This window comes from Bos mutus, chromosome 2 (genome assembly GCF_027580195.1).
Source record: "Bos mutus isolate GX-2022 chromosome 2, NWIPB_WYAK_1.1, whole genome shotgun sequence".
Classification (NCBI taxonomy): domain Eukaryota; kingdom Metazoa; phylum Chordata; class Mammalia; order Artiodactyla; family Bovidae; genus Bos; species Bos mutus.
In genome coordinates this window covers 70,241,176-70,261,438 of record NC_091618.1, presented here as the reverse complement: position 1 = coordinate 70,261,438, position 20,263 = coordinate 70,241,176, and positions in this window count along the sequence as shown.

Genomic DNA, 20,263 nt, shown 5'->3' with positions numbered 1-20,263 from the left:
CCAATAACCCCACCTGGGAAGCCCAATATAAGTGCGGCTGTGGTTTAAAATTAGCTTCCCTGATGGCTCAGAAGGGAAACAATCTGCCTTCAATGCAGGAGACCCAATTTGATCCCTGGAATGAGAAGATCCCCTGGAGAAGGGAATGGCTGGCTACCCACTCCAGTATCCTAGCCTGGAGAATTTGTGGACAGAGAAGCCTGGTGGGCTACAGTCCATGGGGTCACAAAGAGTAGGACACTACTGAGTGACTAACACTTTCAACACTTTATGGTTTAAAATGAGTATTTTATGTGTGCCTGAGATTCTTAAAATACTGATAAATGGTACCCAACAATAGTTGACAAAAGTGAAATCTCAAAGTAGGGTTTGTCTTATCCATATACTCTTTCTAGGGCCTTACAGTATTGTCTGGCACAGTGTGGTGGTTAGGTGGCTGTGTCTGATAGATGAATGAATAAAAGCCATTTTTCACTTTGAAATTAACAGTTTGAGTTACTTGAGTATATAGCTTTTTTCCTTAAAAAAATCTGTATCAGAAAACTTAAGACTCAATTATTAATGTTTTTTAATGCCAGTAGTTTTTGCCTTAAAAATAAAACAGTGATACTTTACATAAAACAGTGGGGAATTATTTAAGTGATCAAATTTTCTGAAGTAGATCTTCAGTAGTTCCTTAACTAGGTCTTTGATCATTTTGAAATCTCTGATGTAAATGACCATGTCTCTGAAAATCATTGCATTGTACAAGGCTAATTGAAATGCCCTGAAATGTTTTGTAACATTCAATATCAACAGTAAAAAAAACTACTGATTTCTAGCTCTGGTTTTTATTGATCAGTTATGATTGTTTTGTTCAAATTTCATTTTAAACCAATTGATTTAGAGGTGATGACTTCAAAATTTTCTCCATTTTCAATTAATAAGTCAGTGGTATGGTAGGCTGTTAATCTCTTGGAGGTTTATTAGAAAGTTAATACTGGAATTAGAACCACACAGTCTTTCTCTTATTGGCCATACATGGTATCATTCCCAAACAAATTCTTAAGAATCCATTGTTTAGAAGGCTGGGCAGTAAAAAAATCTGAGACTTGTTTTTGGTGCCATGATGCTTAGCTGAGATGTTACATATATTCATGAGATGATGGAAGTACTTCACAGAGAAGTACTTCACTTTGTATTGAAATACTACTGGTCTTTCCTGAGATCCTGAAAGAAGAATAAGATTTTGGTAGTTGGAGAGTAGATGGGGAAGATGTTTTTAGTTATAGAAGAAACAGCCTGTGAAACGATTAGTAGTTGGGCAGAGAGTGTGCAAGTGATTGTAGACAAGTTTGAAGAGTGGGACATAAGATGAGAAGGTGTCTCCTTCAAACACTGACTGACTTAAAAGTGGATGCAGTTAAGGTTGATATCACACCCAAATTGACATCAGTATCACTGGGGAATTTTCAGAGTTTGGTCTACTTAAACTCACTTTATAGATGAGGAAACACATTGTGTGAGACCACTTTAATAGTCGCAGAATAGGACTTGTTGGGAATGATATTTGTTTATATTGAATAGCATATGATTTTGTTTTCCAAAATTTATTTGGCAACATTGCTTAGCCTCTCAGACTCATCATTCTCTTGGGAGAGCTCATACCAGCATTCTTATGCTAGATGCTGTTTATAAGAGGAAGGTGTTAAATGACTTAATGTCTACCAAGTCGTGCATGATGCCCATAGTTACCAGGCCAGAGGGCTGAATGAATAGCAAGAGCCTAAAACTCAGGATGTCTATTTGAGACTGAATTAGATGTTAAGAGGCAATGGTCTTTAAAAAGAAAGTAAAGGACACCTCATATACAGAACAAGCTTTGGAATCTTAAACTGTCCCAATATAGGTGAAATGGCATATTTGAGCTCTTACACATTTTAGCCATGTATCTCTAAAATGCTAAATTTATGTACCATATTTCGGGTCTCACTAATACTGAAATTTAAATTTGTCAATGGCATAACTGTTTTTTTATTAATTAGTACCTGAACTGGTTTTAGAAACAGAGAAAGCATTTTTAGACTACAAATAAAAAGTGAAGTTTATGATAATGTTAGGAAGTTATCATGGCATGTGGGAAGTGCTCAGATATTTCTTGGAAAAAAGATCTGGTTCAAAAAGGACTTGTGGAAATGATATTTCTGATCTTGTCACTGTTTTGATCCAGTAATTTAAAAGAATACTTACAATGCAGGCAGGGGGATATCTGTTTTAAAAATAGGTCACAAATTTGGCACAAATTAAAAATTTACATATACATTTACAGCTGTCTTTAAAATTCATCTTTTGTAAGATGGTTCATTGAAAAAGTAGTTCAACACTTTATGTATATATTTTAATAACTTCAAGGATTTGCTAATGATTCCACATTTGGATTGCCTTTGAGTTGTATGTCTGAATTCATCTGTCATTGATATATCTAAAAAAATACATATATGGTTATTTGATCTGAACAGTACTATTTTCCTACCTAATTTTCTTTTCCACCTTTATAAAATGGAAGTAACAACTCTGGACATTATTTCTTAGGGCATTGGAAGAATGAATTAAATGGTTTTAAGTACTTTTTCCCCAAGGAGAAAGATATGACTTCTTAAACCCCACGTAGGAGACTACACTTAATCTTTAGCATTTTTATATTATTGAAATTGAAGGTACTACTTGTTTTTACCTATTTCACAAAGAAGACACGTGACTTAAAAGACATTTAACAGATGGAAGGAGTGGCAGAGGTAGCTTTTGAGTTTAGTCTTTGAATCCATCCACTAGATGTCTCTCTCTTCTCCATTAATGAATATATTTCATTTAGATTTGCTGCTGTCAAGAGCAGTTTGGATCTGAGTTATACCAAAAACATTCACTTTCCCATTTAAAGGATGCCATTTTCAGCATGGCTTTTAAAAATGAAATATTCCTTAGGCTGTTTCATCGTTCAGAGTGTGATTTATTCTGCAGTATTTGTTTGGAACATTCTGTATACTAAGTACTGTTCAAGATGCAGGGACTATAATAGCAAAACAGAAGTGGTATTTGCTACCTGAGACTCTTCTTTAAGGTTAGGCTTTGTTCAATTTCTCTTTAGTGATGTAGATCATTGGAGAAATGCCAAGTTAATTGCAAAGTCAAAGAAGTCTAAGATTCGTTACATCTCATGTTACAAAGACATGATTTGTTAATTGTCTTGAATACATGCAGACTTGAGACACCCACCAACTTAAGTTTTTTAAGGTTAATATATAAAGGGTAAATTAAGGTTTCTTAGAAAAAAAAATTAAAAATTACCTCCATTTAGCAATATGTGATCAAGAGCTCCTTGCGGTGGGGTATTTTATCCATCAAACTGAATGTTGGGTGAAACAGCATGAATTGGTTTGGCCCATTGCTCTTCCTGTTTTAGTCTGATCTGAGGTACTGTGCTTTGGCCTCAGGATTGTGATTTCAGTTTTATATTCCAGAATATATTCAAGGTATGTATACCCTTTTTTGGACATTGGTTAGTCCTTTGCAACAGAAAATCTCAACTTTTTTTTTTTTTAACTGACATCATAAAATTACAAGAACTGGGAATTTATGGTGTTCTGAGACCAGGGGCTGTGTGCTCTGTGTCACCTACATTCTTGGCAAGATCATTTCCCATTCCCCAGCAGCTTTCCTTCTTGGGCCCTTTATATTCTCAAAATGAGCACCAATAGCAAAAGGAGATGATTAAAGTTCCTTCAGTATTAATAAGTGGCCTTGAGCCTTAGTAGCAAAGAAATGAACTGAAGTTATACTTTATCAAAGAAGTAAGCATTTTTATTTCCTTATATCCTGTTAGGTTTTCTACCAGCGCTTCCTCATAAAATGTGCAAGGTGAACTCCAGTGGCACAAGCCTAAAGCTAACTCTTAAAAGAATGCTTTATTGTGAGTTTGAGGGATGGCAGTTGAGATTGAGATAGAGCTACCTGAAGTTTAATGCAAATTTTTGTGAAGTGGAATAAATGCCTGTGTATTGTCTTGACAATACATAGATATTAGGATTTTAAATGACCTTGAGATAACTCTGGAGAAAGAACTTGCACATTGAACCAGGCAGGAGACCCCTGGCTCTGTGACACAGCTGCAGTAATACATGTCTCTTGTCACTCCCAATTTCAAGAAGGGGCTCTACAAATTGACTGAAAATCTTTTATGGGGAGATGCCTTGCTGACGTCTGTCACCACTTCTGCCTCTGAACATTTGTCTGTTCTGAGATCTGGGCCAGTTGCCCTAGCTGGTCAACAGGGCATGGTAGAACATCAGTACTGTGCTTAGTCACTCAGTCATGTCCAACTTTGCAATTGCATGGACTGTAGCCCACCAGACAACTTTGTCCATGGGAATTCTCCAGGCAAGAATGCTGTAGGGGATTTCCATGCCCTCCTCCAGGGGGTCTTCCCCATCCAGGGATTGAGTCCAGGTCTCCCGCATTACAGGTAGATTCTTTACCATCTGAACCACCAGGAAACCCCAGAACATCAGTAAGGAAGTCTTGTGTTCACCACATTGTAGTACATTTACCTTAGAATTATTAAACTCAGAAATTCTAGTGCCATGTCTTTTTATGTATGCAGACAGCGTGTCTTGTGAACTACAGCTTTTTGTACTGTCTGTCTGTTGGTTTACACCCACCACACCAATTTACAGACATGCCCTACCAGTGTGTTAACATCTCATGATGCAGTGAGTGGAAAGTGTTCTTAACACACAAAAACCCTTAAGAGTGACTTTTAAAATAGTTTGGTGGTGGTTTCAGGGACTTTGAAGAGCTCCAGCACCATAGTGCTTTATATCAGCACAGAAAGAATTCAGCAAGAGGCAAAGCGATAGGTAAGAAATGATGTATTAGAATAGGGCACTTCTAAGGCTTACAAGTGGGTGGGTGAGAGGATGCTGTGCTCCAAGAACTTACTGGGCTACAGTTTTACAATCAAAGGAAAAGTGGGGAGGGGGAGAAAAACAAATTTTTTGGTGTAGATATCCTTCCATCATCGGTTCCTCCTGCAGGTTGAGCCAGGAAGTTTTCTTGTCCCTACATGGTCAAGCTAAGACCACAAATTATTGTTTTTTATGTGTGCAGAGAGCATTTCCTAGGCACCATTAACTTACTAAGCCCACTGGGCAGGATGTGGGGTTCATGCCACCATTGTGTTATTTTTTGGGGCATGTTTTGTGCTTCATGGTTTTGCTGCTAAGCAAGCCTGCTTGGTTTTGTGGTTAAGCAAACCTACTTTGTTGAGTAATCGGTAATGTATAGGAGTTTCCCATATATAATATATGTAGTCCTATATATATAGCAGACTGTGCTGGGTCTTCATTGCTGCATGTGGGCTTTCTCTAGCAATGGCCAGTGAGGGCTACTTTGTCGCGGTACGCGAGCTCATTGCGGTGGCTTCTCTTCTGGAGCCAGGCTCTATCTGTGAGGGCTTCAGGGTTGCAGCACATGGACTCAGTAGTTGCAGAGTGCAGGCTTAATTGTTTTGAAGCATGTAGACTCTTCCTGGACCGGGGGTCAAACCCATGTCCCCTGCAGTGGCAGGAGAATTCTTATCCACTGTACCACCAGGGAAGTCCTCCTGTATTTTTTTACTTAACAATCCCTTAGTGGGTTTAACCATTTATTCACCTACTTTGTCCCTTTACTCTGTCCCTATCACATTGGGGTAAGAACAGGTTTCCACTCCATGAGGTCTTATTATATTCTCTATAATGGGTGTGATTATCTAATGATGACACATTGGAGCTAAGATGATGTTATATACATCATTTGAGCAATAAAAACTTAATAGGCTATGCCTTTTCAAGCAATTAATGTGTGTCTAGGGTAGGATAAGATAGGAAGAAAAGGCTGATTACTGTCCCCATTCATAAAAAGAGCAAAATCTAAAAGTTGCAGGTTGAAAGTATCACCTTATTTGTGTGAGCAGGGTTTACACAGAAGGCTAACCCGATTCATAGCTGCCCATTTCCTTTGAGAGTTCTTTTTGTACGTGCAGCTTTGCTGAATGGATTCCTGTTGAAATCCTGTTAAATCACTGTTCCTTCCACCTGAGGAAGACTGGCCTGCCTTCACTTTTGAAAGTGGGGAGGTCTTTTGTTGTAGCTTCGTAATCTACTGCTTGAATCAGCCTCATCTTAGTTTTGGTTGGGCGTGATGTGCCATTTTTGCTGAACTTGAAATATTGCTATTCCTTGGTAATCAAATTCAGTCCAAAAAAATATGTTTGAGCATTCATCACATAGGAGGCACTGTGCTAGACAGTGGGGACACAGAGCACTTTGTATGTGTAGCTTAACTTGGAGACAGCCCTGAACTAATGTTACTAAGCAGAGGCAGGACACTGCATTGCCCTTCATGAGACACAGATAGTTAACAGGAAACAGTGTTTCTCCCATGGATATGCTGCAACTGTAATATAACAATCTCCTTAAAGTGTCTACTGCTTTTTTGCTCATTGAGAAACTTTGTTTTCTAAGTCTTATAGACCATCAGAAATTTTGTTACTTAAAATTTGTCAGTAAGATGAAATATTCCACTTTTTTGTCATTTACTTTAATACAAGTTGCCCTGGCTTCCAGATGAGGGGCAGAGCTTCAAATAAGGGTTTGGGAACATGTCATGGCACATGTCAACTCTAGTTCCCAAGGATACAGAACCCTGTACCCAGTTGGTAGTCCAGACCTTATGTTCAGCCCTTTACGGAGCCTTGCCTTGCTCTGAGCCTATCACAAGGTTGATTTATTGAAATTTCACCCTTTCCCCAGAATTTGTAATTTCCACATTTCCTTCATGTGCAGGTATTTTTACAGTAATGGGTATTGTCAGACTGGTGACTTGGTCAGTTTATTGGTATGCTCCTGGAAGTCTTAACGGTGATTGGGCTAGGACAGAAATCTATTCCAAGTATAAAACACAAAAGGACAGAGAATCTGATTTTAACTGAGGATTCAGGATTGCTTCAAGAAGGCAGCTGAATTATTAATTTATTAGGTGTTGTCACCTTTTAAACAGTTTGGTATTACAGATATGAGACCAAGTAAACTGAAGTGATTTTTCCACTTTGACAGTTCTCAATTTAGCATTAAATATATGTATATGTAATGCATTTACATACTATATGCACTAATATATACCTGTATCCTGTGTTTTCACTTTTAGTAGTTTTATATATAGATAGATAACTTCTCTTCCACAAAGTAATACCTCTTCATGGAGGGTGGAGTTTGTGCTTAAAATTCCATGTGATTTTTTTCCAGTGTCTTGACCAGCGTTGTGCATATAGTAGGTGTTCAATAAACACTTTCCAAGACAAATATCGTATGATATGGCTTATATGCAGAATCTTAAAAAAGTGATACAGTAGAACTTACAAAACAGAAACAGACTCACAGACTTAGAAAAGAAACTAATGATTACCAAAGGGGAAAGGTGGCAGGGGAGGAATGAATTGGGAGTTTGAGACTGACATATATACGCTATATTTAAAACAGGTAGTCAGCAAGGACCTACTGAATAGCACACAGAACTCTACTCAGTATTCTAAAACAACTTAAATGGGAAACAAATTAGAAAAAGAATAGATGTATGTATATGCATAGCTAAATCACTTTGTGGTACACCTAAAACTAACACAACATTGTTATCCAACTGAACTCCAGTATAAGGTAAAAATTAAATAATAAAACATTTAAAAGATAAACACTTTACACCTTGAATCAAAGAAGTTTCACATCTTCGCTATTTCCTTGAGACTTTCCCCAAATTTGAAACCTAAGGTATTGTGGCATCCTCCTCTTCCTCACATTTCTGTCTCTGTATAAAGTACAAGTTACCCTGATAGTGAGGCGCTGTGCAGTTGAAGCTTTTTGTAGCTCCATCTGTCTAAATGTCAGTGAATAGATGTATTTGTCATAATGTGTGGTAAGTGCAAATAAGCCCCCTGTTAGTAGTATCACTAGAGATAAAATCGATACACAGGAACTCAAAGAGGTGATAAGCTGTCAGATTGCCCTCTAAGGAAATACAGAATGTCATTTGTAGCTGAAAATGTGCAGAAGTAAATGCACAATTTCTCACTCCAACCTGATTTGTTTTTCAAACCTCTGTGTATTTACTTTTGTTCATTCACCACTTTGGTTGAAATAAACTTTTAATTAAAAACAGCTCAGGAAAACTACTGACGGCATTAATAGATCTCAACACAGCAGCAGCAGCACAACAGTCTGAATTCACTGACTTGCCTTCCAGGCGGGCCTTGCCCTTTCTGTAGAGGCTGGTGGAGAAGCTGAAGTCTCTGGCTCTTAGTGGCTGCTGGGGGATCTATGTCCTTGATCTACGTATACCTAAAGTAACACTTTTCCTTGAAACTTGGCTATTCAAGGATTCATAAAACCAGCAGAAGTAGGAAATAATAAACCTTTTGAGTAACCAGAAAGGATTGGGTAAAAGCCCACATTCTGACCCCTTGCTCTTTCCTCATGGTTGTGCCCTAAAATTGATGCTTACCTGACACATGGTTCTGAAAGCTCTCTGTTCTAGTGTTTCGTCCCTAATGAGTGTTAATATATTAGATTTTGAGTTAGTGTTTCTGTCCCCACCCTCCTCTGGACTTAACTAGGTTGTTTGGTGAAGCCTGATCACTTCAGTGATGTACACCTGGAGTGGTTTTATGTTTTCCCACTGAAGGCAGGTGAAGGAACCAGGAGGGAGTCTGTCCCAGTGTTTGCTGTTGCACTCATTGGTGTAATGCACTGCGTATGTGAAAAATAATGAAGATTCCCAGTCATGATCCTAAGCTGCTTTGGTTTTGATAATTTTTCCACATGAAGATTCAATTCTGTTCAGTAAGTATTAAAAAGTAGTTGAAAAGGGAAAGTGTAAAAGATAATGTTTAAAGGATTTTTTGCTACCTGAAAAATGAGGCTGACAAGTAGTTGAAAATATAACTACTGAGAATTCCTTGGCAGCTCAGTGATTAGGACTTTGTGCTTTCACTGCCCAGGGGATGGGTTCAATCCCTAGTTGGGGAACTAAGATCCCACAAGCTGTGAGACATGGCCAAATTAAAAAACAAGACAGGGCTTCCCTGGTGGCTCAATGGTAAGGAATCTGTCTGCCAATGCAGAAAACATGGGTTTGATCCCTGGTCTGGGAAGATCCCACATGCTGTGGAACACTGAAGCCCATGTGCTACAACTATTGAGCCTGTGCTCTGGAGCCCAGGAACTGCAACTACTGAGCCCACCTGCCACAATTACTAAAGCCCGAGTGCCCTGGAGCCCATGCTCTGCAACAAGAGAAGCCACTGCAATGAGGAATAGCCCCTGCTTCGCACAACCAGAGAAAAGCTCCCTCGGCAATGAAGATCCAGCACAGCCAAAAATAGTTAGAAAAAAATTTTTAAAGACAAAAACTAGTATCTGTTGAGCACCAACTCTGTGCTAGGCAGTGTTTTGGATTGTCGCTGTTTAGTCGCTCAGTCACATCCAACTCTTTGTGACCCCACGGACTGCAGCACAATAGGCTTCCCTGTCCTTCACTATCTCCTGGAGTTTGCTCAAACTCATGTCCATTGAGTTGGTGATGCCATCGAAACATTTCACCCTCTGTCGTCCCCTTCTCCTGCCCTCAGTCTTTTCCAGCATCCGAGTATTTTCCAGTGAGTTGGCTCTTTGAATCAAGTGGCTGGAGCTTCAGCTTCAGCATCAGCCCTTCCAATGAGTATTCAGGGTTGATATTTCCTTTAGGATTGGCTGATTTGATCTCCCTGCAATCCAAGGGACTCAAAGAGTCTTCTCCAGCGTTTTGGATACTTGACACTTAATACTCACAGTCACTCCATGATTTGGGCGTCACTAACTCCAATTACAGAGAAGAAAAATGAAGCTTAGCAAGGAGGAAAGACTTGACCAAGGCAGGCTCCATTTGGATACAATAACAGAAAATCAAATTCAAATAGATTAAATAAATAAGAATATCACCTTGTGTGGAAGCAATCGACAGGTAAGTAGCTCCAGGAGTGATTAACCTGATAGTCCACTGGCATCATCCAGAACCCCATTTCCCCCCTCTTTCTGTTGTGCCATTCTCAGCATGAACTGTGTTTGGGTTCTCTTCCTGTGGTTGACAGTGAATAGTTGCTGTTTCAGGCCTCTTATCCAGACACCATCGTATCCAGCAGCAGCAGAGACAGCTCATCCTGGATCGTCGTTTTTTAAGAAAAAGGGCAATTTCCTACATACCTCCCAGAAGAGTTCTTACGTGTTCCATGGTCAGCATGTGTCCATGCTGAGTGGATTTCAGTGTTTGACTTAGTGAGAGCAAGTGGAAGAGTGTGTCTCCCTGAGACAAATCAGGCGTGTGCACATCTCAGATTGCTGGATACACAGTCAACAATGTCTGTTCCCTAGGAGCAGAGCAGGGGCCTATCCAAAGCCTGTGCTTGCCTCACGTATTCCTGAAACTCACATGTGCATAAATGCTTCCTGTGTATGGCTCTTATGAAAAATGTGACTGGAGCAGATCCCAGTGTTTAAGAGATTTACACTTGTAATTACATTTGGGTTAGATAAGTATTAACATTTGTTCACTTTCTCTGAACATTGGCCAAATGGTGTGTGGAGCAACTGTGGTATTGAAGAGTGTGACTTCCTGGAAACAAGACAACGTAACTCCTTTGACTGGTTTTAACAGTCTCTTCTTACAGAACATCCCTCTCACTGTCTCCTTAGTGAGGAGTAGCTATGGGCTCACGAGTTTGAGAAGGCAGATTGAGGAGGCCCTTGAATATCATTCAGGCCAAGGGATGCTTTTCTGTAAGGAACCTGGAGTCACTGAAGACTAGCCAGAAAAAGACATGCATATATGCTAAGTCGCTTCAGTCGTGTCCGACTCTGTGTGACCCTATGGACTATAGACTGCCAGGCTCCTTTGTCCATGGGATTCTCTGTGTAAGAATACTGAAGTGGGTTGCCATTTCCTCCTCCAGGGGTTCTTCTCAACCCAGGGATCAAGCCTGTGTGTCCTGCATTGGCAGGCAGATTTTTTTACCATTGACCCACCTGGAAAGCCCATACTTGTTCTAGAATTTCATATAAATAGAATCCTTCAGCTTTCACTCAGCACTCTATATGTGAGACCCCTCCACAGTGTCGTGTGTATCAGCATTCACTTTTGGTGCTTAGTGTTACTTTTGTGTTGTTGAATAGCATTCCACCTCTTTGTTTTGTAAGTTGTTCCCTGCCTCTCCTCCTCTTTCCTTGGAAGCAGCTCCTTCTTGAAGCCCTTGTTCCCTTAAAAAGCATTAAGTGTGCTTTCTCCAATAAAAGCCAGAAAGATTTTTATTAGAGGCAAGGATGTACAAAGTGTTTGTCTTCATGGAATAGAAGAGGGAAATGGCAACATAAAAACATACAAGTTAATCAATAAATTAGGCTACCACTTAATTCTCCAGTAAAGAGCCAGTTCAGCCTTAAGTTAGAGTGGAGACTGGGAACAAGCTCAAGGGAGTGGTTATGAAAGCTGGTGCAGAGCAGGTGTCAGTGGAGCTCAGTGCATCATTAGATCAGGCAGAGGTGGAGGAAGGACCATGCTGAGTAGTGTAGCCTGGGTGGTGTTGGAGATGACTGGGTTGGGGGTGAGGAGGCAGGGTGAGAGGGTGGATTTGGACTCAGATTCCTAGGAGAGGACTTTTCCTTGTACAGTGGTACAATGGATAAGAATTCACCTGCTAATGCAGGGGACATGAATTCGATCCCTGATCCAGGAAGATCCCACATGCCATGGAGCAGCTGAGCCTGTGCACCACAACTACTGAACCTGAGTTCTAGAGCCAGTGGGCTGCAACTATGGAAGCCCACGTGCCATGGGCCTAGAGCCCATGCTCTGCAGCAAGAGAAGCAACCACAATGAGAAGCCTGCACGCCGCAACTAGAGAAAGCCTATGTGCAGCAAGGAAGACCCAGCACAGCCAAAATTAAATAAAAGGAATTAAAAAAAAAATGTTCCCAGAAGAGGTAAGAGCTAGTAGGATGGGAAGAAAGAGGGGTCAGGTTAAGCCTGGAGAAGAATGATGGCTGGGTCCTCTTCTTGGAAAGCAACAAAGCAGGAGAGGATGAGTGACATATTCCCAAGTACGGATGGTGCAGCCCCAGCTCCAATGCCTGTCCTCAGCATGACATGGCTCCTTGAGAGATTTTTTTTGTTCTATTTACTCTGAACAGGTGAAGTTGATAAAAGGTCCCACTTCAGGTTCAAGGAGGTTGGATTTCAGTGCAGCACGTGTACAGGAGGCCTCTCCCAACTGCCCAGGGCTAGATAGTAGAGCTCACTCTCCCCAGAGTCAGTCTCTAGCCTGTCTATCATGTGGTGGTAGATGGCAGCAAGCCCTAAGTTAGGAACCACACGGTGATGTGTTATCAAGAGACACCAGGCACACATTCTTTGATCAGATCAATCAGGGATGGAATTACCTGGCTCTACCAATTTCGATTAACGTTGGCTGCAAAGATTGGCAAGATGAACCTGGGACATGCCAGACTTTGAATTCAGGAGCCCTTCTGGTTTGTAATCATTATCAGAATTGTATCTGCAGCACAAAAGGGGCTCCTAGCAGACCGAATGGGCTTCACAATGAATGTGATGCAGCAAGTGTACAGTTTGCTCCAGCCAGAGTGCTTCTGTACCTCTTGAATGCATGCCAGTTGGTGATACAGGCAGGCAGTGATGCTGTGATGTTTTTACTTGACCCCAGGATCCTGGTTGTGTTCTGGAGGGTTGAGGTTGCCAGAAATCTGGCTACATCTGAAAAGGGATGTATATTTTTAAAAACCCTAGCAAGTATCCTCAGTATGGGCAGCTGACAGGCCCAAATATACACAGATTAAAATTTTCATAAGTATATTTTTGACTTTCTAGGCAGAGGATACTGGTCTAAGACTGCTCTGCTCATTCACATTGTAGAGATGTCCTTATCTGATATTATGGATTTCATCATTGATACTTCTAGAAAAAACTGTCATTTCCCACCTCCCTTACCCATAACCCATGAATCTTAGGACTTTTTGTCATTTCCTTCTGAAAGGAATGGCCCCACTCTAGTATTCTTGCCTGGAGAATCCATGGACAGAGGAGCCTGGTGGGCTACATACAGTCCACGGGGTCTCAAAGAATCAGACATGACTGAGTGACTAACACTTTCACTGTCACCGGTGTCTCTACTTCTGTGGGTGCTGTAGCCATTAACCTACAAAAGAATAAAAGATATGTCTAGGAGGTTATCTTTCTGGAAGATGTCTGTACTCAACGACACTGCTGCTGCTGCTGCTGCTGCTGCTGCTGCTGCTAAGTCGCTTCAGTCATGTCTGACTCTGTGCGACTCCAGAGACGGCAGCCCACCAGGCTCCCCCATCCCTGGGATTCTCCAGGCAAGAACACTGGACCTTCTCCAATGTATGAAAGTGAAAAGTGAAAGTGAAGTCGCTCAGTCGTGTCCGACTCCTAGCGACCCCATGGACTCCCGTCCACGGGATTTGCCGGGCAAGAGTATTGGAGTGGGTTGCCATTCGACGACACTAGTTTCTCTAAATGTTTAGAAATCAACTCCTAAAATTCTATCAGTGCCCAGAGAGTGGAGAGAACTAAAAACTGGAGGCTTTAAGAGTGTCTACAGCAGTGTCTGCCTCCCTCCTCTCTCCTACTGGCGGTCTGGGTTTTTTTTTTTTTTTTTTTTTCCAATATGTAAACTCCCTCTGCCTGGAGGCGGATGCACCCCCTGCTGAACGCCTGGAAATGTGCTCCAGGCCTCTGAGAACTTGTCCTCTGACAGATGGTGGCAAATTAAACTGGCAATTGAAAAAAGATCGTTTCCAGGCCCTCTGCTGGGGAAGTGATTCCAGAGGGGGAGAGGCAGGGAGGACAAATTGCTGAAAGTGGCCAAAAAACATTTGGTGCTCGGCAGCATCTATTTGGCCAATAAGCACTTCCTGAATGCCTATGTAGGAGGAGCTGCTCCAAGCACTAGAGGAAAACATAGAAATCACGAAGACCAAATTCTATCCTTTATCTAGTAAGACTGACAGCACCTGGAGGGGTGCAGGGACAACTCTAGGAACGAAGGCTTCTCTAAGGGTGAACGGAAAACTGTAGCCACCCTACAATGACGTGGTAATGTGTATTGATGCGTAGGTCTTGAATACACAAAGAAGAAGAGAGAAACAAAATTCCAAGGTTGGAGATGACACTTGGCAATCTTCTCAATTTAAAGGTTGGGAGGGACTTCCCTGGTGGTCCAATGGCTAAGACACTGTCCTCCCAATGCAGTGGGCCCTGGGTTCTACCCCTGGTCAAGGAACTAGATCCTGCATGCTGCAACTAAGACCCAGCACAACCAAATAAATAAATAAAGTGGGGAAACCAAAGCCTCTTTTCAGCAACATGGTGTGGTTTGTTCAAGGTCAAAGTCACTCAGTTATCTGGTGCTCAGTGATTATTACTACTACTACTGGTAGTACTCATACCATAAATAATAGTACTAATGATGCTATGAATAGGAGTGGTAATAATAGTACTAACAGGGCTACTAATAGCTAAGATTATAGAGCACTTACTGTGTACCAGCCACTATCCTAGGTGCTTTGCATGTATTATCTAATTGAATACTCACAGCTGGTTATGTTGTTTTTCACCTCCATTTCGCAGATGGGAAAACTGAGGCAGAAGAGTACAAGTAGCTTGCCCAAAGTCATAGAACCAGAAAGTGATGGAAATGAGATCTGCCCCAGGCAGCTGGGCTGCACAACGTGCACTCTTCATTTCTGAGCCACAGAGCCCCTCAGTCTGTTAGGGGAAGCACACTGATTGAAACTGCCCACCCTGGGCCAGGTACCATAGTACCCATTTGCATGAGTTGTTTTATGACAGGAGGTCCTGATAAGGAATGCAGAACTAATAAGCCACCACCAACCGGAAGAGTTCGGGAAAGGTTGAAAGAAGACACCGCGTGTCCGTCCACTTCCCAGAATCCCTCTCGATAGCATCCACCTTGGCTGAGCGGTGCGTGTGCCACGAAAGACTGAATTAGAGTGATTGGCCAAAGACCACCCGGAAACTAATCCCATCACCATAAAACCCGAGACTGCAGGCCACGAGGCAGAGCAGTTCTCCTGGGTTCCCTTACCCTACTGCTCTCCACCTGGGTGCCCTTTCCCAATAAAATCTCTTGCTTTGTCAGCACATGTGTCTCCTCAGACAATTCATTTCCAAACATTAGACAAGAGCCCAGTTTCGGGCCCTGGAAGGGGTCCCCCTTCCTGCAACAAGTCCAGTGCTCCTCGTCCAGGGCTTCTCATCTAGTGCTCCTAGGCCTTGAACTGGGCATGTAAGGCACTGAGAAGTCATTGAGCCAGGGAGTGACTTGACAAAAGAGATACTGAGAGTTGGTTTGTGTGGATTCAGTGGTCTGGGTGGAGTAGGGAAGAAATGGAGAAGGGAGACCAAGTAAAAGACTGTCTAGATATAGTTGAACATCTGGGCCACAGCAGGAATAGAGGATTACACTGGACAAGAATGATGTTAGCCGTCACTCAATTAACAGTAAGAATTAGCCAGTCCAGTGGCTTATCCTCCTCGAAAACAAAACTCTGACTTGTAGAAGGAAGGAATGGAGAGAAGGTGAAGGACCAAAAAGGGGAGAAGTAGTACAGTAAAGAGAAGGGGCAGAGAGCAAAAGTAGAAATGGAGTGGATATTGATGGCATCCCCCCTATTTCTTACTTATAGATCCTGCTTTTGAGGGGATGGTTTAATTTACTTTACATAATGCCTGTGGCCATTTCTCATTGCACGAGGGTAAGAAAGAACAGAATGAGAAAGATGTGATCTCCTAGCGCAGGTGTCCCCTACCTCCAGAGTCTAATGCCTGATGGTCTGAGGAGGAGCTGATGTAATAATAATAGAAATAAAGTGCACAATAAATGTAATGCCCTTGAATCATCCTGAAAGCAAACCACCCCCACCCCAAGTCCATAGAAAAACTGTCTTCCATGAAACCAGTCCCTGGTACCCAAAAGATTGGGGCCCACTGCCCTAGTGGGCATAGACCTTAACAATGGAATAAACATCATGTTAGGAAATGAAGAGAACACACTCTGCACCCCAGCTGCCTGGGGCTACCTCAGCTCCAGACAACCACCAGCTGGTTTTCAGTGATTGGTGACGCCCTCAGGGAAGGACTTGTTATCCCTCCCCCAGACCCTTGTTGGGAGGTCTGCAGGGCTTCCTCCTCCCAGGCATTGCCTTTGCCTGGAGACCCTCACCCAGTGACTGACAGATACAAGGGTATAAAGACTGGGACATCTTGGCCCAAAGTGGGCAACCCTGACAGGCAGTCTACACTGCAAACTTTTGGGCACCAGGGACTGGTTTTGTGGAAGATAGTTTTTCTATGGACTCAGGTTGAGGGGTGGTTTGCTTTCAGGATGATTCAAGTGCATTACATTTATTGTACGCTTTATTTCTATTATTATTACATCAGCTCCTCCTCAGAGCATCAGGCATTAGACTCTGGAGGTAGGGGACACCTGCGCTAGGAGATCACATTTTTCTCATTCTGTTCTTTCTTGGAGAAGGCGATGGCACCCCACTCCAGTACTCTTGCCTGGAAAATCCCATGGATGGAGGAGCCTGGTAGGCTGTGGTCCATGGGGTCCTGAAGAGTCAGACATGACTGAGTGACTTCCCTTTCACTTTTCCCTTTCATGCATTGGAGAAGGAAATGGCAACCCACTCCAGTGTTCTTGCCTGGAGAATTCCAGGAACGGGGGACCCTGGTGGGCTGCCGTCTATGACAGGTATTATGTAAAGTAAATTAAACCATCCCCTCAAAAGCAGGATCTATAAGTAAGAAATAGGGGGGATGCCATCAATATCCACTCCATTTCTACTTTTACTCTCTGCCCCTTCTCTTTACTGTACTACTTCTCCCCTTTTTGGTGCTTCACCTTCTCTCCATTCCCTCCTTCTACAGGTCAGAGTTTTGTTTTCTAAGAAGATTAGCCACTGGATTGGCAGCTGAGACTGATTTGGGCAGTACAGAAATTCAGCTCTCCATCTACCCAGTCCTGCCTCTGCCCCCTCCCAGAGCTTGCCCACTAAACTTCAAAGGCACTTCCCGGGGAACACAGGGACCCTCAGAGAAGCCTCTGACTGCCTTATCTGCCACCCACTGTGGCCTGACTGCTGTGATGGGGGGTGGGTGTCTCCTTCCTGCATCACCATGCACTTTCTCCCCCATACCGTTTACATCATGAAAGCTAATTGGATAAAACCTGCTTTTCGGGTGGGCAGAGGTATAGCACCTCTCTTGCTAGAATCTTCAGACAGGCCTGGGCAGTATGGCTTAACTCATTGTTGATCACGGATACTATATATTATATAGAGTATAGAATTGCTCAGAATTTTTCGATTAGAAGTAATTTTTTATCTGTGTGCAGTCCTCAGACTCCCCAGGTGAACTCAGAGGTCTGGCAGCTCAGAATCTACTGATAGATCATCAGACTGTGTGTGTGTGTGTGTATGTGTGTGTGTGTATGTGTGTGTGTGTTAACCAGAAATAACTCCAGAGCACAGGCAGGAACGCCTCTCTGCAGCAGACTCTGCTCTGGGCTGGCGTCCGCTTGCAGCTGGCCAGTCTTGGCCGTCTTCCTGTGCACGACGTGGCAGCAGTTGCCCCTTAGCACCTGAGTCCACCTCACCGCAGATTTAGTTGCACCAGTTCATGATTTCTGAATACCGATTCCCAATCCCAAATGCCAGGAGGGAGAGAATCTGGCTGCCTTCCTTGAGTGACATGGTCATCCTGGTTCAACATGTGTGGCCGGGGTCTGGGGGGTGCAGAGTCTCAGAGGAAGGGGCTGAGGTGAGCTGGGGAGAGGACCCCTCCCACCCCCCGCAGAATGATTAACTACATATAATGTGTGAATCTGTCCTTGGAGGGTTGAACGAGGGATGACTAGATTTCTCAAGATATTTACAACTCTCAGAGATGAATGCCCATGATAAAGAGAAGCAGAATTATATGTCAGGAGGAACAGAAAAGACAATGAACAGCTCTTTGATTTATAGCTGTCCCTGCTTACCCATGAGGGGATACCTTCCAAGACCCTCATTGGATGCCCAAAACCATAGATAGTAAGTTCTGAAATCTAATATGATGTTTTTCCTGTACATGCATGAAAGTTAAAGTGTTAGTCGCTCAGTCGTGTCTGACTCTTTGGGACCCCATGGAATGTAGCCCCGGGCTCCTCTGTCCATGGAATTCTCCAAGCAAGAACACAGGAGTGGGTAGCCATTCCCTTCTCCAGGGGATTTTCCCAACCTAGGGATGGAATTCAGGTATCTTGTATTGCAGGCAGATTCTTTACCGTCTGAGTCACCAGAAAAGCCCCATACCTGTAACAAAGTTTAATTTATAAATTAGACACAATAAGAGATTAACAACAATAACCACTAATAAAATACAATTACATAAAAATACACAGCAATAGATAGAATATTATAAAGCAGAGATGTTACTTTGCCAACAAAGGTCCGTCTAGTCAAGGCTATGGTTTTTCCAATGATCATGTATGGATGTGAGAGCTGGACTGTGAAGAAAGCTGAGCGCCGAAGAATTGATGCATTTAAATTGTGGTGTTGGAGAAGACTCTTGAGAGTCCCTTGGACTGCAAGGAGATCCAACCAGTCCATCCTAAAGGAGTTCAGCCCTGGGTGTTCTTTGGAAGGAATGATGCTAAAGCTCAAACTCCAATACTTTGGCCACCTCATGGGAAGAGTTGACTCATTGGAAAGACCCTGATGCTGGGAGCGATTGGGGGCAGGAGCAGAAGGGGAAGACAGGATGAGATGGCTGGATGGCATCACCGAGTCAATGGACATAAGTTTGGGTAAACTCCAGGAGTTGGTGATGGACAGGGAGGCCTGGCGTGCTGCGATTCACGGGGTCGCAGAGTCGGACACGACTGAGCGACTGAACTGAACTGAACTGATACTGCAATAAAAGTTATGTGAATGTAATCTCTCTCAAAATACCTTACTGTACAAATTGAATGTCTCTTCCATCTTAACTCGGCACTTACTACGTGTGGTGACTCTAACTTCTGCAGTTTGAGGTGTGACAGCAAAACGAGCACGGATTCCTTTTTCCCTTCTCACAATTTCACAGAAAGATTTGTTCTTTCTGTAGCGCCTAACAACCTCCGCATATGATTTTTCCCACTTTCCTCATTAAGTAGAAAACTTTCCCCTTTTCACTCAGAGAGCACTTCCGTCTTTGGTATATCCACCCAAATCGCCAGCATCACCACTCTTGCATTTTGGGGTCATTACTAAATAAAAGTGACTTGAACTCAAGCCCCAGATTATCACAGCTGTTGATCTGATACCCAGCCTGCTACAAAGTAACCAATGGGCGGATGTGCTGGACCTAGAGCTGATCCGCTTCTGGGCGGGATTTAAAACTTCGCGAGATTTCATCACGCTGCTCAGTGGTGCGTGATTTAAAACGTAAGGATTTTTTATTTCTGGATTTGCTATTTAATATTTCCTGTTCATAGTTGACCGTGGGTAATGGAAACCTCCGAGAGCCAAGCTTCAGGTAAGGGGGAAACGGCTGTCATTGTAAACTGGACAAAGGAGGCCGGGAGACAGACTCTGGTGCTTCTGATTGGCTCTGAGAATAGCTGTATGTGGCGTTAGATATTTAAAGGAATGGATCTGTATTTGGGTGATAAGCTGTTGTTAAGTTTCCGAGTGATATTTCATTGGCATTCTGTCGGGCGAACTGCACTCATGCTCCTTTTCAAGCCCTGGACGTGAGCAGTTTCCCCAGTATCCACCAGATGGTACCTTCCTACCAGAAATTAGGTTTCAGGCTGAGGAACTCCACGTGGTTTTTCTGCCCTGCAGACACGCTACAGATTTCAGATGCCTGTCAACTACAGTGGTAACACGAAAAGTCAGAAAGACTGAATCCCGGGGCAAAAGGGGGTAGGGGAGCCTGTAATAGTTTTATTTTCAAGAATATGAAAAAGAAGTCTAGTGTTCTTTTTGTGGTGGGGCAGCTGCTTGTGGAGAGTGGACCAGAGTCCTAGCAAAGGTCACGTGTGAGGTGAGGGCTGTGGGGTAAGACCCCGAGAGGATTCCAT